Below are 24450 nucleotides of genomic sequence, written 5' to 3'. Positions count from 1 at the left end.
GGGCCCTCACCAGAAGCTAATGTCAGCCCTATGCTCTTGGACCACCAGCACTGGGAGGCAAACAAACCTGCTGTCTTCATGAGGCACCCAGCCTCGGGTGTGTTGTTATAACAACACAAAACAGACTGAGACAGTCGGGCAAGGACAGCAAGGTCAAGGGTTTGGAGCTTTGCCACGAATGTATCTGGGAGTTCAGGAGGAATATCATCCTTGATCCAAAAGTGGCCCAAACAGCAGCAATTAGGGGTGGGTGTGAGGGGGAGTAATGAGCTGCTAAGAACCCTCTAGGTAATGCAAACCTAGCTCATTACTGGCCTTATCTGCTCACTTCTTGTCAGGACCAAAGAAGAACAATGAAGAACTTTGTCCAACAGAGCAACCACAATAGCATGTACTCATGCTTGTAATAAGCACTTATTACATGCCTACTGTGTGCCCAGAGTAGAAAGAAACAGGGTTCCCTCCAACAGATGATCCACAGATGTCTAGAAAAACTCAATAGGAAAGTATATGTCTACATACTGCATCATGACATTCCATCCCATTGAGAGCTCTTGCAGAACTGAGCTGAGGGCGGGGGGAGGGGGGAGGGGTTAACCATGTCTACCAAATAGAGAATGTTGGTTTCCCTCTGAGTCAGGTTGAAAACTCTGTGACCCCTCAGGTTCATGAATCTCCATCTGTCTAATTTTGAACACTAAGGGCCTGGAGCAAGTCTTCTCAAGAGCACAGCTGACAATAAATGAAAAGCACTCAAGTGCCCCTTCACACGGAAGCTTTAAGCATACTGCAGGCATGGTCCTTTGTCCAATGTTTACATGGACACGTTTCCCAACCCAGGTGGCTGTGAATTGTTTCATTTGTAATTGGGGAAACCGACACACCAAAGAAATGAATGCACTTGCTTTGATTTACCCAGCTTAGAAAGTGACAAAAACAAGTTCAGATACTTTATCTCTAATTAACTAGCAAAAAGCTAAATGTGGAGTTATGTTTGCATGGTAGAGCACCAGCCTTGAGTGAAAAAGCCAAAAGAAAGCATAAAGCCCTCAGCATGTACACACACACACACACACACACTCCACTTCCAAATGCAGTATCTGCTTTGAGTCCCCTCACCCCAAATATGATTGCAAACACGACTCTCACTCACACAAAATCAGCCCTACCCCAAGGAATAAATGAACAGCACCCACAGTCTAAAACTAAAGGCATTCCAGCTGTTCATTTTCCAAAAAGGCCATTACTAATCTCTCCTTTTATAAACAGAAACACATTATGCAAGATATTGTAGAAGTGGTCGCTTTTTTTTTCTTCTTCAAGCAAGCTGCTAACACTTTTTCACTTGACATAATTGATTTAAATAAACTTCTCCCCCTTTCTGGATTCTTCTTGCTGCTGTTTCCTCTTAAATTAAAAGCAGTATAATAATAACCCAAGAACATCGCACCCCTGAAATTTTAGCCACTTCTCTCTGGAGAAGTTTTACTCCTGTTTTCCCCCCTTGAAGTCAGAGTTCTATTTTAGTTTCCACATGTTTGTCTCTCTAACTTGTCACACACAGCTTTGTATTTGGCATAAGCAACAGGGGCCTCCACATTGAAAGTCTGTTCTTATTGCACCTGATCTACAAGAAAGGCTCACCCGAGACCTTGGAAAGAAAGGGAAGAGGAAGTGGAGGCATGGCTCAGGTGGTAGAGTGACAGCCAATAGCTAGTGTGAGATCAAGAGCTAGAGTCCTGGTCTCGGACCAAAAGGAGAAGAGAGGAAAGAGAAGAGAGAAGAAGAAAGAAGAAGAATGGAGAAGAAGAGGAGGAGGAGGAAGAGGAGGAGGAGGAGGAGGAGGAGGAGGAGGAGGAGGAGGAGGAGGAGGAGGAGGAGGAGGAGGAGGAGGAGGAGGAGGAGGAGAGACTTCAGAGAATTAAAAGTCCAGATCTAGGAGCTAAGACATGCAGTCACATCTAGTAATCAAACCATTCCAGTCATTTACACAGCATGTATTTACTGAGCTACATTATGTGGCTTCTGAGTTGGCTTTGTTTTGGTTTTTCTGTTGTTTCTGTTTTTTCTGCTGTGGGACCTGAACTCAGGAATCTGTCCCTGAGCTCTTTTGCTCAAGGCTAGTGCTCTACCACTTTGAGCCACAGCACTACTGCTGGTTTTCTGGTGGTTCACTGGAGATAGTCTCTTGGACTTTCCTGCCCAGCTGGCTTTGAACTATGATCACTCAGATCTCAGCCTCCTGAATGGCTAGGATGATAGGTGTGAGCCACTGGTACCCAGCTATTATGTATTGTTTATATACTCATCTACTTATGTATTATTAGTTTCCCAAACTAGAAGCAATGCTTCATGAGATAGTTGTTCCTTTTTCCTTTCACTGCTCTACCTTGTACCTGATGCATGCCTGGTACTGAGAGATCACTTAATAAACATTAGATAAACAGTGGGACTAGCTAATGAGTCATGGAAACGTAGAAATTAAAAAAGAGATTCATATGAGGAAATAGAGGCATTGTTCATTCAAACAGTGTAAAATAGAGAAGGACCTTTCATCAGTGGAACCTAACACATTAAGATCTTCACCAGGGAAGTGGCTCTGTAGCTCAAGGGGTAGAGCACTAGCCTTGAGATGAAGAGCTCAGGGACAGCACCCAGGTCAAGACCCATGACCAACAACAACAACAAAAAAACCTGAATCAAGATCTCCATCAGGCCTGGCAGTGCACACCTGTAATGCAGATACAAAGGAGGTATAAGTAGAAAGATCACTATCCAAGGAATACCAGGGAGGGAGAAAAACATCACAAGACCCTATTTGAAAGAAGAATGAATAAAACAAAGAAGGCTGAGGGGTGGCTTTAGTGGAAGAGCACCTGCCTGGAAAGAGTAAGGACTTAAGTTTAAACCTCAGTACTTTGGAGAGGGGGAAAAATCTTTCTCATCACTTGAGAATCTCTTCTCCTATCCTTCTTTCAATGTGACTTATTTTAGTTCATCCCAACAAAAAGCGAAACCTATTTCTTTAGCCCTTCACAAAGGCCACCTTGTGTCTTAGTTTTGATACACAAAGATACAATGATGGCCTGGCTATTCTAAGGCTTTGGCTGCAAGGGACCATGCAAGCTTGTACTTTCTCCTGGCTCTCTGCCATGACCACATGAACACAACAGTCTAACCTTTGGGGAGAGAAGGAGTAGCCTGGCTCACAATCTAGTCATTCCAGCTCAGCTTGATGGAGTCCAGACTTCTGAGTCCATCAGCAGATTGAACTGGCAGGGGCAAGCAGAGTGGTGATCAGACAGGAGAGCTCCGGCCACCCCCACAGACACAGGAGAAACGATAGCTATTGTTTGGGGCCACTGATTTTTGGAGGGGAGCTGGTTCTGTAGTCCCACCGGCATGGATCCTCGCTGAGGTGTGTGAGCAGTTCCTAGCAGGGGTATCTAGGTTGCTTTGCTTTGAATAAAAATGTATCGGTCTACAGCTGGTGGCTCATACCTGTAATCCTATCTACTCAAGGAGACTGAGATCTGAGGAGTGCTGTTCAAAGCCAGCCCAACCAGAAAAGTCCACAAGACTCTAATCTCAGCCATTACCAATAGATAGACCGGAGTGCTAGTGAACCAAGTCACTGTGATGGAGCCCAGAGAGGCAGATTGGGCTTCTGAGGCAGCAAGACTATAAGCCATCTCTTAGATGATGAAATGCACAGAAGTAAGGGCTGTGTTCTGAGGTGACCTTGGAGGCAGCCAGCCAGATACCCTGACCTTGACCCCTAGACCTCCGTGCCATGACCTCAGCCCCTTGGCTCTCCTCATCACAACTTTGACCTCCCTTGCTATGACCTTGAATCCTTGACCCTCCTCATCACAACCTTGTCCTCCTGACCATGACCTTGAACCCTTGAGCCACCTCATGACCTTGACACATCAACCTCCTCACGACGTCCTCTTTAATAGACACCTTGGCAAGGCTGGCGGGCACCCAGCTGCCCGGGAGGGGGGTAGTATGTTGATGGGGCACACAGTGGTAGGCACTATACTGGCCTGGGCTGAGGGAGCACTTGGATCCTCAGATCATGCTTTCTGAAGAGCAATGAGGTCTCCCTAGTACATAGCACCGAACTGTAACCCCTATACTAAAGATGGTCATCACAAGTAAACTCACCATATGGTCTAATGTAAACACCCACAGGGCACCAAAAGACAGAATATTTATTTCCCCCATGATGGCAACCCTTTCCAGAGCCACAGGAACTCTTCTCACTCTTAGTGAAAACAGAATACCCAGCAAGGACAATACTGGCTGATGGCTTGCTATAGCTGATCCTTTCTATCCTGGAGGAAAAGAAGAGCAGCACAAATCCAGTCTTCAAACTGGATACTGTGTCACCACACCTTCCCCCACTTTTCCTTCCTCCAGTCTCACTTCTGAGTCTACCCCATGCCCAAACTTCTTCTAAACATGAAATGTGGGACCTCAGCTAGTTCCTTAAACAAGAAGGCAGGACATGGAGCTTAGACAGCTAAATCTCAAGCGACCATGCTGCCATGGCCTTGGGCTGTTCCCCCTCTGGACTCAACTCCTCTCACCAACCTCCTTGTTCACCAGTGTGGCCTCCCTGCCTCCTTCCACCTCACCCATGGACGCCTCGCTGTCCTTCCCCAGGCTTTTAGAGGTGCTACTACTCTGCCTGGGTCACTTTTTCTGGGTCTGGTCAAACACCATTTGCCAGCAAAGCTTCCAGTGGCCAAAAGACATAAATATAAATATGAATATAAATATGAACATAAATAGATAAGACGCCATCTATTTTTCTTCATCACAATGACGCCTCAACTAATATGCTTTGTCTTTACTTGTTGATTTTCCATTCTCTCTCTCTCACACACACACACGCACAAACACACACACACACACTTCAATTCCTTCAGAGTAGGGATTTTTCTTCATGTATAGAGCAGTGCCTGACACACAGATTCTAATTTGTGCCAGATTCTCTCTATCTCTCTCTCGATATATATATATACACATGCGTGCATATATATATACACATATACATATATACGTGTATTTAAATCAATCATTGAAGAAGGAACCCATATTTAAAGTATCTGTTACATAATTATCATAACAACTTCTTATCATCTCTCAAAGCTCAAGGAGAGGCCAAGAGACCCGCCCAAGACCCTTACAGCCATTTGAGCATTCAAGGCCACATTTGCTTCAGTGAGCTGGGGGTTGGGGGGGGAGGGGGATTTTCAGATATTTTCGAATGATTCCAGTTGCAGAGAACATGCAATGTACATTTCTGGCAGACATCCATAGTACAAGAGCTGTTCGTCCTATCTTGTTCATCACCCACATCTTTTGTCCTGGAGCAAACAACCTTGGGTTGGATTGTCCTCTCCCAGAGCATCTGATGGCAATGGTTTTCATTTGCCTTTATTCCACTCTTTGGTGACAAGCAGGTCAGAGTTTTCTTTTTGAATTGGGCAGAGAGATTGGGAACCAGGAAGGAGAAGGCAGAAGTCCATCTGCTCAGAAACTCCTTCAGAATGTTCTAGCATCCCTGCCATTGTGAAATACTGCTTCAAACCCTCATGGTCCCAGAATTTAGATGAACTGCGTATTTAAAACAAAACTTAAAAATTAAAAGTCTGAAGCTAGGTGCTGATGGCTGTAATGCTGTAATGCTAGCTACACAGGAAGCTGATGTCCGAGGATCGCGGATCCAAGCCAACCCAGGCAGGAAAGTCCATGAGACCCTTATCTCTGATTAACCACCATAAAGCTGGAAGCAGAGCTATGGCTCAAGTGGCAGAGCACTAGCCTTGAGCAAAAATAAAACTCAAAGACAGTGCCCAGGCCTGCAGTTCAAGCCCCAGGACTGGCACAAAAATAAATAAATATAGTCTGACCTGTGCTGGGTATGGTTCTCTCTCCACAGCAGGCTGTGCCTCTTCTGGGTCTAGTCACAAATTGCAAATGGATGCTCTGCTACACCTTGCAACCCTGCCTACCTAAGGGTGGGGGATGAGGAGGGAGATGAATCCGGTTACTCCCAGATAAGGGGACCAAGGCCAGGACCCAGTTTCTACTGAAAACCCTGAGAAAGTTCATTTTTAAAAATAATTTCCTTCTCCTCTCTGCCACCATCCCCACCCCCCCTCCCCTGGATGTTCACACCTCCCTCACTGAGAATGCCTGTCACCCCCTCGGTCCCACAGGTGTTGCCCCACCTCAGGGTGTCAGCTTGTGGGCTGCCAGGACTCATTTGCATCCTTAATGCCTCCCTGAGGACCAATCCCACCTCTGACCCCACTGAGGGGGTGCTTCCAGAATGTGCTGAGTCAGGACAAATGCAGTGCCTTAGCGCATCCACTAGACCAGAGAAACAGAGAAACAGGACAAGCTACCTCTCCTGGGAAGGGCGAGGAAGGAAGCTGGAACAGAAGAGCTGGCTGCCATACCTACCAACACACACACACACACACACACACACACACACACACACACACACACACACACACTCACTTATCACCCCCTGAGCCACCCACATCCACCTCCCAAACAGGCTCAGAAAACCATCAAGCAAGCACTCCCGGGACCCACAGCCACTCCTCCTTCCAGCCCACCTTACCCACCCACCCCCACCCCCGGGGTCCCCTTGGTCTCATCAGAGCCGGGTGTGCGTTACCTTCCAACGCAGCTGGGCTAGCGTTCTGCAGGGAGAATGGACTTTCAGCACGGCACCCTGGACAGCGGAGATCCGCCAGCCCTCTGCGGTAGACGCGCCTGGCTCCTCCCTGGCTACACGCATTTGCTTCCCCTCCCCCTGCCCCCCATCCCACCAAACAAACCATGTACTTCCCCCCCCCCCCCTTGTGCTAATATTCCATCCATCAATAATCCCCCTGAAGGAACGGGCTGGAGGGCACGCGTCACTTACAGAAAACACATTCCACCAGCAACCAACCCCATGGGGTGGGTTGGGGGCCCCGCGGGGGGCTCCCCGGTTTGTGCAAGCGTGCACCGAATCCGCTCTTCAAACCAAAACAAGCACACAATGTTAGGACTGGGACCGAAACTACCAGCGGTGCCCATGTAGCCCTGGAGCTGCAACGCCAAGAGCCTTAAGTTGCAAAAGTATTTATGGCGCTCACAGTTCAAGCGGTTTAGCGACCCGTTCTGGTGGGGTGGGGGGTGGGGGGGGAGAAAGAAACCTGCAGCCAGCCGGGAGGCAGGTCCTGGCTTTGCGGTGCCTTTGCAGTCTTCGGTGCCGTTTACTACAAACAACACTTGCGGTACCCGTGCGTTTCCGCCCAGGAATCCGATCCTGGGAGCCCCGATGCGTGCGCCCGGTCCGCCCCGCAAAGAGCCTTGCTGCGGTCCCCTACCTGGGTGGGTAATCCGCGGATCGTAGCCTCCGGGTCCCGGCAGAGTAGCGTCCGCCCGGGCAGCTCCCCCGGGCACCTCGGGGTGACCGGCGCCGGGGCGATCGGGGAGGTGACAGGCGCAACCGGGTCACACCTTCATCCCGGTGCCTGAGCCACGGCCACGCTCTCCAGCGCAGCGCCGCCCCGCCCCGCCCTGCCCCGCCCCACACGGAGCCCCGGGGCGGGAAGCTCCCGGCTCTACCCGCAGATCCTACACAGGCAGGCATTAAAGGGATGGGCCGCTGCTTCTGATTCCAAGCCCGGGGTTCAGGGAAAGCTTGGAAAGGGCCAAGGAGAACTAGCAGCGGACCTCAAGCACTCTCTCTCTCTCTCTCTCTCTCTCTCTCTCTCTCTCCTCTCTCTCTCTCTCCTCTCTCTCTCTCTCTCTCTCTTTCTCTCTCTCTCTGTCTGTCTCTCTCTGTCTCTCTCTGTCTCTTTCTCTCTCCCTCTCTCCCCCTCCCTTCTCTCTCTCCTCTCTCTCTCTCTCTCTCTCTCTCTCTCTCTCTCTCTCTCTCTCTCTCTGCATTTGAGACAGAGACTGACAGAGACAAAGAGAGATGAGTCGACTTATTCTTTTAGGTTAGTGCCCGATGGACCTCACCTAGGGCCTGGGGATGCTGGGGGGCTCCTCAAACCCTTCGCCAAGTCTGAAGTAGGATATGACAGAGAACTGACTGGAAGGCCCAGGAAGGGGGGGGGGGGAGGGGAGAGGGTCCTCTCCAGAATGAGATGAGGCTGCTACCCATTCGGTTTAATATTTCACTCTATGATATATGTAGTAAGTGCCACTGCAAAGAAAAGTAGATTGAAAGTGATTTAGGTAGGAATGAGGTTTAGGTAGGCATGACTCAACGAGTTTCTGTAAATAGGATGCAGTTTCGAAGTACTTGACTATATATAAATATATATATGCATATATGTATATATGTATGTATTTATACATATATTTAAGTTTGGACTTCCCCCATAAATCATTTTATAACTCATATTCACTTTCATTTCCTGAAGGAAGAAGCTCAGTTGTGTGTGTGTGTGTGTGTGTAACTTTGTTGGTTGGTAAAATTGTGTCACCATTATGGAAAAAAGTTTGGTGGTTTCAAGAGGACCTAGGGCTGGGAACGTGGCCTAGTGGTAGAGTGCTTGCCTAGTATGCATGAGCCCTGGGTTCAATTCTTCAGTACCACATAAATATAAGAAAGTCAGAAGTTGCACTAGGGCTCAGCAGCAGTAGAGTGCTAGCCTTGAGCGAAAGAAGCTCAGAGCCCAGGCCCTGAGTTCAAGAGCCAGGACTGACAAAAAATAAACATAAAAAATAGAAAAAGAGAGAGTGTGTTAGGACCTAGGCTGTCACTCAAAGTCTCATGTTCTCAACCTGTGAAGTGGTGAGAACATTAGGGCGGGGCCCAGTCGGAAGCCATGGAAATGTCAGGGGCCTGCCCCCGATGATAAGCCATGGAAACAGGGGAGGGGCCCTATGGGAAGCCATGGAAACAGGGGCGGGGCCCTATGGAAAGCCATGGAAACAGGGGGCGGGGCCCAGTGGGAAGCAGTGGAAATGTCAGGAGGCAGGCCTAGTGGGCCCCTTTGGAATGAGGTATGAGGCCTCTTTTTTTTTTTTTTAAGTTATCTTAGATATGGGAAAGTAACAAAGATGACTCCTGAAAAGATTAATAGCCAGGTGTGACAGCTATAATCCCAGCTACTTAAGAAGGAGACTGAGGCAGAAGGATCACAGCTTAAAGCCAGTTGGAGTATGAGAGTTTGTGGACAGTCTGGGTTACATACCAAGCTCTTGATCCAGTTATCAAGGCATATATAACCCAAGGATTTACGGCAGTATCTGCAGATCCAAGCTTATGGGAATATTATTCACAATAACCACAGGGTGGACAAAATCCAAATGTTTCTGGGCAGATAAATGGGCCAAAAAAAAAAAAAAAAGATGTGGTATAAGCAAGTAATGGTGAGTTCAAGGTTTGGTTTTTTGTTTTTTGTTTTTAGAACAAATCCAGATCTAGAGGATAGTGCTTTAAAACCATTCAGAGCAGGGAAATCCACAAAATGTTGTCTCCAAAAGAACTAGCAACAAGCTGGCCTAAAGCTATGCCTCCGATGGTAGAGCACCAGCTTAGCAAGCAAGCAGAGCAAGCAGGAGGCCTTGAGTTCAAATCCCAGTACTAGCATGAAAAAAAAAAACTGATCTATCTATCTGCGGAGAGAGAGAGAGAGAGAGAGAGAGAGAGAGAGAGAGAGAGAGAGAGAGAGAGAGAGAGAGAGAGAATGCTGATGTGTGGTTCTTGATTATGATGATGGCCGGGTAAATACATGGCTGAACTGTAGACCTAAGAATAATTAAGGTGGTGCTTCACAGTTTTCTTCGCTGTGACAAATGCCTGGGAGAAACAATTTAAGAGGAGAAGCTTTTTATTTGGACTCACATTTTTAGAAACATCAGTCCAAGGTTGGCTGACTCTGTTTCTTCAGGCCTGGAGGGAAGAAGAATATCATGGTGGCAGGTTTGTATGGCAGAGGCTGCCCCCTTCATGACATCTGGGTAAGAGAGAGAAGGAGAGCGTGAGAAAGGAGGAAGGGGAGAAGAAGAGAAGGAAGAGAAAGGGAAGCGAGGCAGAAGGAAGAAGCGAGGGAGCTGGGGAAAGGTCTAACTACCAAAGGCACACCCCCCAGTGATGCACTTCCTCTGACTAGACCCCACATGCTAAAGCTTCTACCATCCCTCAAAACAGCCCCCAGCTGGGGACCAACCTCTCCATGTGTAAGTCTGCAAGGGCCATTCCATTCCTAAACTGTAACAAACAGTAAATTCTATGTTACATGTGCTTTACAACTTTAAACATGTTTAAGACAAAGATGAGGAAATACTTCCACTGCATAGAGTAAGTCTTCAAAAAGAATACACCTTGTATTCTCTGTTATTTCATTCCATTTTCTTGCAGGGAGACCCCATATGGCCCCACTGTATCCATATGTGATGTCTGGGAGATGCAGGTGTTGAGAGAGATAAGCAGGATGTTTAGAAATACCTGAGAAACCATTGGGCCTGTCCACGGGAGAGTCACAGTCTTTGGCCAGCTTTTAGAGTGCCTGCTTCTAAAATCAATGGTTTGGACAATGCAATTCGCTGCTGCACCAATCCTTTCATCTCTCACAGCTCTCCAATCTAATTCAATAGTTCACAAATTGATCTGTGCAGTTCCAGGCCCTACAGGCAGAGGGGATGTTGAAACACTTGATTTCTGGATGCCTACACACAAGCACACACACCTTATATACACACTAGCATGTACACACATAAACTCACTGACCTATACACATACAAATACTTGTACACACTAACATGTACATGCAAACTCATACATACACACACTAGCATGTACAAACACACCACTTGTGCACACTCACACACACTAATATTATACCCGCAGACTCACACATTTATACTCACACACTAGAATGTACACACAAACTCATGCTTGTAATGCACTCATACACTAACATACACATATGTGAACTCACATGTGTATACATTCACAAGCTTGCATGCTTATGTTCACACATTCACGTGTATACACACCTTGCTTCAAGCAGAGATGCTCACTTATTCTTGTTTTCTGTGCTATGGTTATATTCATATTTAATGTTTTGAAAAGTTCTCTGTGTGTGTGTGTGTGCCAGTACTAGGGCTTGAACTCAGGGACTTACACTCTTGCTTAGCTTTTTCATTCAAGGCTAGCACTCTATCACTTGAGCCATGACTCCATTTCCAGCTTTTTGCTAGTTCATTGGAGATGAGTCTCTCAGATTTGTCTGCCTAGGCTGGCATCTGGGGTCAATCCTTCTGAGTAGCATGGATTATAGGCATGAGCCAAAACCTGGTCCATCTTGAGCCTCTAAATCCCATTTTCTTCAGAGGAAGCCAGAAATGTTTCTGTCCTTTTCCATTGCTGTTATACTTCATTAAATCCTTACTGAAATTAACACCTTGTAGGACCTTCCTTTTATGAGACACCATGAAATGATTTTCAAGTTCGTGTGGTTTTGTGTGGAAACTAGGACACAGGAAATCCCTCGCCCCATATTATCCATAGTTAGAGGCTCCATCTACACATGAGAGTTGGGCTATAGCTCAGTGGTAGAGTGCTTGGGTTTGATCCCTAGCAACACACACACACACACACACACACACACACACACACACACACACACTCCCTCTAGTTAGATATTAAAATAATATCCAAGTCAGGTGCTGGTGGCTCCCACCTGTAATCCCAGCTTCTCAGGAGGCTGAGATCTGAGGATTACAGTTTGAAGCCAGCAGGGGCAAAAAAAAAAAAAAAAGTCTTATCTCCAATTAGCCACCAAAAAACCAGAAGTGAAGCTGTGGCTCAAGTAGATATAGCGCTAGCCTTGAGCAAAAGAGCTCAGGGAAGAGCACCCAGACCCTGGCTTAGGACCCAATACTGGCACTCATAATATAATAATAATAATAATAATAATAGTTTCCAGTATTTTCTTGCTAATAGTAATCCAACAAGGACTGCCATTGTCCTAAATCTTTGAGAACGCAACTAAATTAAAAAGAAGTCTGGCAAGCGATCCCAAGATAACTCCTTGTGAACACTCTTGGGCGGGCTCTGGCTTCCTTGCTCGGGATCACCAGCCGCTCTTGAGGCACCTGAGGCTCCAGCTGCACTGCAGATGGGCAGCGCAATGGACTTGACATTCTGGCTGGGGGGAGGAAGCAAGGCGGGCAGAAGAGGGTAAGATCGCCATGGAAACGTGCTTCCCAGCTAGATATGCATCTTGGGCACCCACACCATGTCTCAGACTGTGTGCTGCGCTGTGAGGAGCCCACTTGGAGTGCGTGGGAGGAGGGCCTGCCCTGGTGGGCAGCCTTGGTCTCCTCTCATGCTTCAGACAGGAAGTCCGATCTGAGTTATGCTCACTCACACATGAGCAGGGGGAAAAAAAACAACATGAAATATGAATGCTTTTGTGACCATCTTAGTCACAGACACTTACAGTAGTTCACCAGTCCCTTCCAAATCAATACATGTGGAATTATGCATCACAGCACCAGAGTCACCCTTGCTTCTTATTCTTTGGATAGAGTGGTGGGAGGGATAAGCACAGAGACCCCCCACCCCATGCAGACAGCAGTCAGGGAGGAGGGGGTGTTACAATTCCTTTCCTCTATATTTTTCCACCCCAACTTCACTTTTATTTCTTTAACCCAGGCTTCTGTGAGTGGCTGTAAGGGCAGTGGTCTGACAGCCATAAGGACGGGGCTTATGGGACGTGGGTGGCCTACTGCCCTGAAGAGGAAGGCAGAGAAAGCCGATCCTCCTCATGGTCCCTGTGTCCATCTACAGTCTACCTACTCAGGATCAGGGGCGGGGGCAAAGCAGGCTGGGTAGCTGGCTCCCCAGAGCTAAAGCTATTCTCTCAACTACAGGGTGGAGGAAGTGAACTGGGCTTCGTGGGAGCAAACACTGGCCATAGTGCGTGAAGAACCGTCAGGGGCAGGCATCTCTGGTGAGTAGCTGTGGGGTGGGAGCTCCTGCTCTGATTGTGTCTGTCTGTCTGTCTGTCTGTCTGTCTGTCTGCTGGGCTACATAGCCTGGGAGTATCTGGGGCAGGCCTTGACAGCTGCACCCATGCCTGCCCTTTCCATATGGTTGGCCTCTCCTCTCCTTTCCTTCTCCCTGCCCCATCTCTGCCTCCTTGTGCCCCCCGCCCCCACCTCCTGCTGGCCTCTCTCCCTGTCCAGGTTGTACCCTTTGTCCATTCAGTTGGCTACACTGAGGGTAAGGATCTGCCTGTCAGGCCTGGGGACTAGAAGGAAACACATTAGGGAGTCCTCTGCCAGTCCGCAGTAGAGGCGGCATCTCTCTGGCTTGGTATGGGGGCGGCGGGAGGGGCCCCTACTGCCTGGTCTGACAGGCAGCCTTGCTGACTCCAAAGCTTCTCCCAGTGCACAAGCCCCCAGCCCCTTCAGCCCTGGCCGGAAAATCCATTTCCTGGGCCTCTCTTCAGCTTTGTGTGTCCTCTCTGTTCTAGTACAGTGACGGCCCTTCCTGTCCCCACCTAGCTGCCTCCACCAAGACTCCCCAAGTTCACTTTGTGGTTGGAGAAGAGAAGTGTGAGGTTCACCCAACATCCCACAACTTGGAAAGCACCATGTTCAAAGAAACCCAGTGGAGAGTGTGGGGTTTGTTTGTTTTTTTCCCTTCCCCTCCTCTTTGATGGTGGAGAGAGAAGAAGAAGAAATGAGAATATATTTTGTCTCTGCTTACCTTAGAAGGAGTTAGTATCCTTTCTTATAAATTCAGAGAGCACCAGGAGATTAAAGCATATTCTTTTCCACATTTTTTAAAGTGTCTGAGATCACACAGGGGCAGAGCTGAGCTTAGACCCCAGCCTCTAAGACTCTCAAATTCCAATATTTTCCCACAAAAATTCTATTCTAACATTCTGAGGAGCAAGCAGTGCTTCAGCTCCACGCAGAGTTGAGAGGTGCTCATTTATCACCTCCAATGCCACCGTCCGCTATCCACTTCAACATTTCCTCTAAATAGCTAAGCCAATTAAAGATTCCATTACCGGTGTATTAGTGTAGCTGCTTCTCACACATGGAAGAGTGTTGAATTATATTAATCATCTTAGGAAGTACTTATTACATTTGTATCATTACGATCAATATTCCCATCCATATTTGGTTTCTCTGTAGACCCAGGGTTGGTGCCAGTGGAAACTGGAAGTAACCCAATGCCTGAACTTTGAACTTTGACCTTCCTCTCTGAGTTGATTCCCAATGACTTCTCTTTTGGGAAGTTCCCACCCCTTAAAACTGGGAAAGTGATTTTGATAAGGTTAAAGAGTGAACTTTTTTCCAGGATTCAAAATCACTTGAGTCATGAATATGCCTCTTGACTCGGTGGACTGGATGAATAGAAGAGGATGGATCCACTTTCCAGTCTAGTATTGCTGTTAGAAAGGGTCTGTCCAGCAGGAGCTGTGTCCCCAGGCCTGGCTTCTAAGTAGGACTAATTCTCACCAAGGAACAGATGCTGTGGTGCTGTCGCATTAAGGTTAGTGGCTGAGAAATGCGTGTGATTTTCACAATGTCTCTCCCAACCCATCAGCTGAATGAAAAGAACTCGGGGGCTTGGCAGAGGGCAGAGCCACAAGACAAAAGGAGTCTGGGCTCTGAATAGCCACAGTGAAAGCTACCCAACCACTTTGATGGGGAATCTGAAAGATAAGTGTATTTTTATCCTGTTAAATCTACTAACTGGGAAGTGGTGTGAATCTGAGACAGAAGCTAATGTCACCCAAAATACCACAGAACACATATCCATCTGAAATCGGCTAGAAAGCCAGGCACCCTAGCTCCCACCTGTAATCCTACCTACTCAGGAATCACCATTCGAAGACAGCCCACCCAGCAAACTCCACGAGACTTTTTTTTTTTTTTTTGCTAGTCTTGGGGCTTGAATTCAAGGCCTGATCACCGTCCTTGGCTTCGTTTTGTGCAAGGCTAGCACTGTACCACTTGAGCCACAGCACCACTTCCAGCTTTTTCTGTTTATGTGGTGCTGAGGAATCGAAACCAGAACTTCATGTATACGAGGCAAGCTCTCTTGCCATTAGGCCATATTCCCAGCCCCTCCATGAGACTTTTATCTCCAATTAACCAATAAAAAGCCACAAGTGGAGCTGTGGCTCAAGTAGTAGAGTGCCATCCTTGAGTGAAAAAGCTAAGGGACAGCACCCAGGCCCTAAGTTCAAGCCCCAGTACCAGCACACACACACACACACACACACACACACACACACACACACACACACACACAAATAAACTAAATAAAATAATTAAAGTGAATAAGTAAAATACATTTAAATATATATTTGGGGGGAATTTGAATTCTTCCTTTCAAAAAGAAGTATACACATGGTAGTTATCCAGGTCCCAGACACAGGACCCAAGGTCTGAATGTCCTCAGAAGCCAGCATCTTCAAATTCACTCTTGATCCCTTGGACCTAAGGCTTTGGGGCCATGATGATGGTGATATCGCTGCTCGATACAACCATGCATCACTTATTGACCGGCAATGTTCGGAGAAACCACGGTGTGGAGATATCATAGAGCTGACTCACAGAAAACAAGGTGCTCAACATGGTGGCCGCATGCAATCAAAAGACACAAAGAGCGTGAGCAGAGCGGAAACACCACTAGCAAGCACCACACACTGCTGTAAGCCTTCCAAAAATGAGTAGAAGTGTACCCAGAAATTCATAATAGTGTTTTTCATCATGATGAAATACCCATCACTGGTATAATGTGTGTAAGACATATAGAGTGCACCAGAGACTAGGTACCCTGGACATTGGGGACCTACAACACTGAGCACCCCAGACACTGGGCACCCCAGACACTGAGCACCCAGGACACTAAGCAACCAGAATACTAAGTACTGAGGACATTCAATACCCAAATCCCTGTGCACCTAGGTCACTAAGTAGGACACCCCTTTCCCTCAGTACCCAGGTGAGGGTCCCACTGGCTCAGTTATCTCAAGGATTTGTTTCCATCACAAAAAGGATTTATGTAGAAGTGATCTATCATAGACCCTGTACTAAGGATACAGCATCTACTGCCCACTCACTGGTCCCTAAAATCATGGGGCATTGAACCAGCAGAGGGGCACAGAGTGGCAAGATTGCTTCAACAGTGACACTTTGTGGCATAATTAGGAATAACAGCCCCAAATTCTGAACTGCTGAGATTTTTTTTTCCTCCAGCTAGAGGAAATCAAGGACTATGAGGAGGTCTTTAGAATTGTCACAGGAGAGAAGTGCAGGATGACGGGAGAGTTACATTAAATATTAACATGGATGTGCATCTCAACCTGGTGCATTATAATTACAGCAGTAGCCTTTAGGACTGGTCTCTCTAGAATTGAGGTGTGTGTGTGTGTGTGTGTGTGTGTGTGTGTGTGTGTGTGCTTTGCACAAGTCATTTCCATTACTCACCAGTGCAGAATCCATGCATTTACTTTATTTATTTGAAGAGACTGAAGATCACCAAAAGAAGTTCAGGAATGTACACAAATGTTAACCAATGTTTCTAGTGGGGTTATTGATGTTTCACCTTGCGAACATGCAGCAGATCTAAAACTACTCCGATCTAAAACTGTCTTCCCAGATCCATGCTCTTTTCACAATTCCAGAGAATGTGATGAGGGAATAAAAGAACCAGGCCCTCAGAAAGAGGGAGGGGAGAGGTCCCTTGTTGCATTCTCTCACCACAGAAGCAAGGAGGGACCAAGAGAGGTCTAGATGGCTCCATAAACCCAGGCGTAAATTCCTCATCATCATCTCCAGCCCAAACCTTACACAATATCCACTCATTCTTACTTCCAGTTTCTCACCACATTTGCTAAAAGGTGATGAAAATGTGTCAATAGAGAGTATACTCTGTGTGTGTGTGTGTGTGTGTGTGTGTGTGTGTGTGCACGTGTGCATGTGCATGTACTGGGGCTTGAACTCAGAGCCTCATGCTCTAACTTAGCTTTGGCCAGTCAAGGCTGGCACTCTACCACTTGAGCCACAGCTCCACTTCCAGGTTCTTGGTGGTTAATTGGAGATAAGAGTTTCATGGCCTTATCTTGCCTGAGCTGGCTTTGAACTGAAAGCAAAGAAGAAGAGGAAGAAGAGAAGGAAGAAGAGGAGGATAAGGAGAAGAAGGAAGAAGAGGCGAACAGGGAGGAGGAAGAAGAGGAGAAAGGAGGAGGAGCAGGAAGAGGAAAAAGAGGAGGAAAGGCAGAGGCTACAGTGAAATTGGGCAAGAGCTGTAGGGAGTTTCCATCCCTGACTCATCTGTGGAACTTCTGGGAGGGAGCAGCCTGGGCTGGTCAAGCTACACCTCCTGGAGAGTTAGGGCGGGGGAGGGGGGCACCATTCAGATGGTAGGGGGGCAGTCCCAGCAGGTGCAGCTGGACACCATTCACAAATGAGGGGGGTTATTAAATACACTCCATGTTGCCATAGGAACCCACATATTTCTGTAAACACATAGGAAGAGATGTAGAAGCAGCACCCTGCTGCTGCTTGTCTTAGGTAAGCATTAAAGGGGAATTCAGCCTGATTCAAACATTTGGGTCTTTGAATCCCAAGAGTATAGTTGAGTATTTGTGTTTAAACGAGAACTGGATGCCATATTAGTTTCCTTTACCGCACCATGTATGTTAACACGACCTTAGTGTTAACCAACGGTTTGATTTACCATCTTGGTTCAAATTCCACTGACTTCCATACACTTAAAAAAAAGTCTCAGGCCAGGTGCTACTTTTTCTGCTCAAGACTAGCACTCTACTTGAGCCATAGCTCCACTTCCAATCTTTTAGCTGGTTAATTGGACATAAGAGTCTCACGGATTTTCCTGCCTGCGCTGGCTCTGAGCCGCAATCCTCAGGGCTCAGCCTCTTAGGATAGCGAGGATTAGAGTCATAAGTCAACCGTACCCAGCCTCCTCAGAAATTCTGCAAAGGGGCACAAAGTTCTGAACCTTTGACTGGTGTGATTTTTATGGGGTTTTCTGGGTCAAGACCATATGAAGCCATCTCACAGGTCTGCCTCAGGCTTGTTGGAGATATTTCATGAGAAAAGTTTAGAAATAGGGTTCAAGGAAGCTTCAGACCTCCCCCAACCACTGATAATTTACCTATCGTTATTCTTTTTATTTATTTATTTATTGCCATTCCTGGGCCTTGGACTCAGGGCCTGGGCACTGTCCCTGGCTTCTTTTTGCTCAAGGCTAGCACTCTGCCAAGTGGCCACAGCGCCACTTCTGGCCATTTTCTATATATGTGGTGCTGGGGAATTGAACTCAGGGCTTCATGTGTAGGAGGCAAGCACTCTTGCCACTAGGCCATTTTCCCAGCCCCCTATCGTTATTCTTTTATTGCTTCTTTTCCTACTGTAGTAGGATTTGAACTCAGGACTACGGACTTAGCAGGCAGGCACAATACTACTTGAGCCATGATACAGCCCCGACAGATAAATCGCTACACTTTGTGCTTGCCCATTTAAGAAATGGTATCATAAATGGCTGATGTCATAGAGTTATGGCCAAAAAAAATCCAAAGGGAATAAAATAATTAAGATAGTCTTTGAAAAATAAAATAAACATTAATTTAATAAAATAAAATAGGGAGATATTATGATGTTAGAAGACACTGAGGGGCTGGGAATATGGCCTAGTGGCAAGAGTGCTTGCCTCCTACACATGAAGCTCTCGGTTCGATTCCCCAGCACCACATATATGGAAAACGGCCAGAAGGGGCGCTGTGGCTCAGGTGGCAGAGTGCTAGCCTTGAGCGGGAAGAAGCCAGGGATGGTGGTCAGGCCCTGAGTCCAAGGCCCAGGACTGGCCAAAAAAAAAAAAGAAGAAGACACTGAGGACTGTTATGCCCAAGTTGCGAGAAGACCACCAAGAAGACCACCGAGAGCCAGACGTTCCGAAATGCTTTACTCAGGCGAGCTGCAGATCGGGCCTCGTCCTACCCACCGACACAGGGGAGGTTAGGAGGAAGGCCCTGAGCTGAGATTTCACAGAGGTTATAAAGGCAAAAAACCAAATTACAGCAATCAGGTGTTCAAGCAAGATTAGGATACGGGTACAAATCTGATTGGCTCAGGGCTCGAGGCATTCTGGGGCGGTTAGAATTAAGCATTCCCAGGCGGTTAGAGTTAAGCAGGGAGTTTCCTGACTGGCTGGGTCCTAATACGCTTGTCCTGCTAGCCGGGATAATTGGTGGCCTGGGTTACTCAAAGTTTAAATAGACAACAAAACGTGGGCTGCCTGAAAATGGGGCTTACTTTTACCTCTTCAAGGACATCTTGGTGGGACTGGAAGGTGGGGGTAACTATTGGAATGCTTGGTTGTCAGTCCGGCCATAACATTAAAACATTCGCCCAGCAGGTGGCAGAAAAGAACCCAGACAGGAAAATGTAAAAATAACAGGGTAGCTAGCTATTTAATCATTCACACATTTGGGTGTGACCCACTAGAAGACTTGCAATCTTACCCAATTGTCCTGACAAAAGACATGTTGAAGGTCCTAACTGTAACAAAGATACCAACGTCACTGAAGGTCACTTGAAGGTCAAGGTCACTAAGAGATGGAATCTGCCTAGGTGCCCTCGGATGGGTGCATGGATAAAGAACAGAAGCTTTGTGTGTATACCACGGGTACACATACACAATGGAGTGTTATTGGCCCCTTAAGAAAAATGAGGCTGGGGGCTGGGGATATGGCCTAGTAGCAACAGTGCTTGCCTCGTATACATGAGGCCCTGGGTTCAATTCCCCAGCAGCACATATCAGTGCTCAGGCCCTGAGTCCAAGCCCCAGGACTGGCCAAAAAAAAGAAAAGAAAGAAAAATGAGGCTGGCCATCACGGCTCCTCTCTACAATCTCAGCTACTCAGGAGGAGGCAGAGATTGCTAACTTTCTGGTTCAAGGCTGGTGTACAACAACAACAACAACAAAAAAAAAAAACAGTTGGAAAGACTCTATCTCAATAAACCAGACATGATGGTACTTACCTGTCATTTTAGCAGCTTTGCAGGAAGCCTTTAATAGAACAATCAGGATATGAGGCCAGGTCCAGGCAAAATGTGAGAGCCTACCTAAAAATAAAGCAAAACCAGGCTGGAGGGATGGTTCCAGTGGTTGAGCCAAAAACAATAAAAGCTGAATGAGAGTGCAAGACCTTGAGTTCAAGTCAAAAATAATTAATTAAAATAAAACAGAATATTTCAGGCAGTGTCTGAATAGTCAAAATAGTCATTTAGAATGCAACAAAAAGAAAATAGGTATATTTGAGCCTGGGAATATAGCTTAGTGGTAGAGTGCTTGCCTCACATGCATGAAACCCAGGGTTCGATTCCTCAACACCACATAAACAGAAAAAGTCAGAAGTGGCGCTGTGGCTCAAGTGGTAGAGTGCTAGCCTTGAGCAAAAGGAAGCAAGGGACAGTGCTCAGGCCCTGAATTCAAGCCCCAGGACTGGCAAAAAAAAAAAAAGGTATATTTGTGTTGTAACATCAGTTCTAACTTTTAAGCTTGCATGATTAAGAAGTCACACTTAGTGCAATCATTCCACTAGAACTGGTTATCTTCCAAGCAGAAGAAGAAAGCTCCTCTTCCTCAGACTCTTGGGAAACCATTGAGAAAGCAGAGAAGACTAAGTAGGTTACAACTGAGAAAAGGGAAAGCTCTTTTTGTTCAGTTATTTCTGTGCTGTAAGACACAGTTTCTGAATGAGACTTAAATTAGCTTCTGTGAAAATGTAGTGTGTCCACCATGGCCTGTTATATACTTTATGAAGAGCATGAAGGCTCCCAAATAAAACTGTAATAAAGAGTAGGAAATGCTAGTTTTCCTCATTATACCAGGGCACACTGTATTAAACTATCACATTGTTAAGATACCATACTGTACCCCATAATAGGTATAACGATTCTATGTTCATTAAAAACATAGTGTGCTTTTCTGTCTATGTTTTGATATATGTTTATTCATAGAGAATAGAATACTCAGTTTACACTTTTATATCTAACTAGCACATGATTATATCAATAAGTAGGTCATAGTTTGATGTGTCTGTTTCAAAGATGTCTTTGGAGATGAGGAAGTATCGCTTGGATTCTACTCTGACCACCAATAAAATAAAATAAAGGAAATATTTTTAAAAGAACGAAACAACCAGTAGGGATAATGCAGTATATACACCATTTTCTGCCATGCACCGTGGAAGGCAAGCCTTCATTTTCTTTGCAAGATGGCCACGCATCTTTTCTTCTGGCCAGCTACAAAAGAATCAGCCAAAGTGAATCTATCCTTCAGTCAACTTGGAAATCTGAGAATGGGACCCCAGGGCCTTGCTGTCTGTTATGAAGGTCTAGGTAGAGAGTCTTTAAGATGTCACCCTCCTCCTGACTGGAAGGTCAAGGCTGGTCCTGGGTCCGGGAAGGATGGAGAAGGGCAGAGAGGGTGGGGCAGCCCCAGCCTCCCTGGTCTGAAAGTGGAGGATGTGGCCCTCAGCAGATGCTGTTCCACCCCAGACGTGGCCGCAGGCAGCCCTGTGATCACAGCCACCGCCTACGCCCCTCACCTTCAACACACAGCCCATAAGACAGCCAGGGCCTCCAGTGATTGCACAATAGGTGACATTTGCAGGGAAATGTCATTTTTACAATAGCTCCAGGGTTGTTTTGTTTTTTTTTCCTGAAAATAAAAGCAATAGATACACATTGAAAAGAAATGAAAGGTGGGCAATTAGGTAAAATAACAAGGGAAATAAAGAACTTGGAATCATATTTGCAGAAAGAAGAAATGAAAGGAAGGAGGGAGGGGGAGGGAAGGGGGAAAAAGGAAGGGAGAGAAGGAAGAAGGAAGAAAGGGAGGGGGGAGGGAAGGAGGGAAGGAGAAAGGAAGGGAGGAAGGAAGAAGGGAGAGGGAAAGAAGGAGGGCAGAAGGGAAGGGAGGAAGGAGGGGGGCAGAAGGGAGGAAGGGGAAAGGTTGAGTCCAATTGGAGCAGGATGGCTGCATTTCCAAACTCACCCAGGGTTGGGTGACAAGACTCAGCCAGCTCCAGAGGGCTCTGGGCTGAGCGCCTCAGGCCTTTCCTGGATTGCAGAGGCCGCCTTTGGGTCAATCCAACATGGTATCTGGCTTCATCCAAGCACTCAAATCATGAAGACACAAAAGAGACGCTGATGGCGGGAGAGTACTGGCAGGGGGAGCATGGTGGCCATCTGTGACCATGACCCTGACGCCCCATGATCCCCGTCACCTTCGATTCATGGAGGTGGGTCCCTGGGTCTCAACCTGACAAAAGGGAGTGGAAGAGCATTGGAATGCAGTTTAGAAACCAACCAGCCTAGCACACTAGGGCTCCCCACCAGTCCAAAGTCCTCTCACATCTTCCCCCAGGAGGCTGGGCCGACCTCTGCTTCTGTGCAGTTTATCCTGCTTTGCAAGGCTGTCCTCCAGTCCCCCCAATTCTCCTTTCAGACGATGTAAAGGGCAGGCAGACAGATAGAAGGGAAGTTTGTTTGAAGTTAAAGACTTTGAGCATACTGCTGCTTTCCAAAAATCAGCCTTACTCATCGTCAAATTTAAAAAAAAAAAATCTTATTATGAGCCGGGTGCCAGTGGCTCCTATCTATAATCCTAGTGACTCAGAAGGTTGAGATCTGAGGGTCAAGGTTCAAATCCAGTCCAAGTAGGAAAGTCCATGAGACTCTGATCTCCAAGTAATCCCCCAAAAAGCTGGATGTGGGGCTGTGGCTCAAGTGGCAGAGCACTGGCCTTGAGCAAAGAAAGCCAAGCAAGAGGTCAAGGCCTTGAGTTCAAGTCCCAGTACTGACATGCATACATTTTTTTAAAAGTCCTATTCTCCTTGTCCAATACCCTTGACCCAGAGACCAGCCAAAGGCTATTCCTGCCCAGACCCACTGAAGCCACACTGTGTTCCCGAAAGAAAGCGTTCACTTGACCCTAAGCTGTAGCTTAGCTCCTCCAGAGAGACTAAAAGGGGAAACAACAGGTCTTGTTCCAGGGCACTGAAGAGAGAAATGAATCATCCCAGCCTGGCTTCTCTATCAGGATAAGCCATTCCGTGAATCGGCTCTTCCAGCCCACGCTGCATTCAGGGTGCCAAAGCCTTCCATTCAAGGGTTTTATAACCCAGCCCTGGACTCAGCAATGTCACTGCACATAAGAGGGCTTTTGATCTGGGGTCACCCATCCCCCCCCCACCCTCCACCCCCACCCAGCCCACGCTCTGTGCCAAAGCCTGGCTTGATAAGTAATCGAAAGAGAAAAGCGCTCTGGTCTCCTCTCATCTATTTCCATTCTACTTTTAATAAGCTCTTTCGCTCCAGGCCTCCAGCCTTCTGCCAGCCAAGCTCCCGTCAGATCCAAAGGAAGACATGCCTTGGCCTGGCGCTCCGGGAGCTCCTAAAACAACAGAAATGGCAGTGAATGCTGGCAAAGGGCTGGCTGTGCGCCAGGCACCATGTAGGGAGGTTGTGCAAATGAGGAAATGGCAGCAGAGAGGGGCTCAGAGGGACTGGCTTGCTAGTAAAAGTCACACAGGTCAGGCAATAAACAGCAGAGCCAGCACTTAAACACAAGGGTTCATCTCCAAAGTTCATCTGTCAAGAAAACAGAACAGTGGCCCTCTCGTAGATCAGGGACAAGGAAATAGAGACTGAGAAATTAGTGGAGGGGAAGGGTTGTCAATTGTGGGGCGTGGCTCAAGTTATAGAGCATCTGCCTTAAAGGCATGAGGCCCTCAGGCCCTTAGCACAGCCAAAAGGAAATAGTTCCTAGCAGAGAGAGAAGCCTACAGCTAGAGGTCAGGTAAAGATACTGTGGACCAGGCAAATCCCTCCTTGTATAATGAGTGTATACCAATTCAGAAATAAAACACACCTGTAATCCTAGCTGCTCAGGAGACTGAGACATAGAGGATCTCAGTTCTAGGTGGGCCTGGGCAAACAAGTCGATGAGACTTCACCTCCAAAATAATCAACAAAAAGCAAGGCATGCGTCCAGTGGTGGAGTACCAGCCACTCAAGTGAATCGAAATGAGCTTGAGGCCCTGAGTTCAATCCTCAGTGCCAGCTTAAAAACAAGAAAGGAAAAAAGGAAGGGAGGGAGGGTCAGGGGGAGGAAGAAAAATGTTAAAATGGGTATTTCTTACATAAAGGAAAATCAGCATTCTGAAAGGAGAATAAGCAACATACTCCCATTAGGCAAAAATACCACATATAGACATAACAATGAGCAAAACCTGGTTACCAGTCATATCTGAAGTAAGGCACAAAGAACAGACCAGGTTCCAAGAAGAGCTAACCACATCTTTCTTGCTGTTTCCATAACTGACAAGAGGCCCCTGCCTGTCAGAAAAC

This window comes from Perognathus longimembris, chromosome 20 (genome assembly GCF_023159225.1).
Source record: "Perognathus longimembris pacificus isolate PPM17 chromosome 20, ASM2315922v1, whole genome shotgun sequence".
Lineage (NCBI taxonomy): Eukaryota > Metazoa > Chordata > Mammalia > Rodentia > Heteromyidae > Perognathus > Perognathus longimembris.
The sequence above is the reverse complement of the archived record's forward strand: the minus strand, read 5'-3'. Positions refer to the sequence as shown.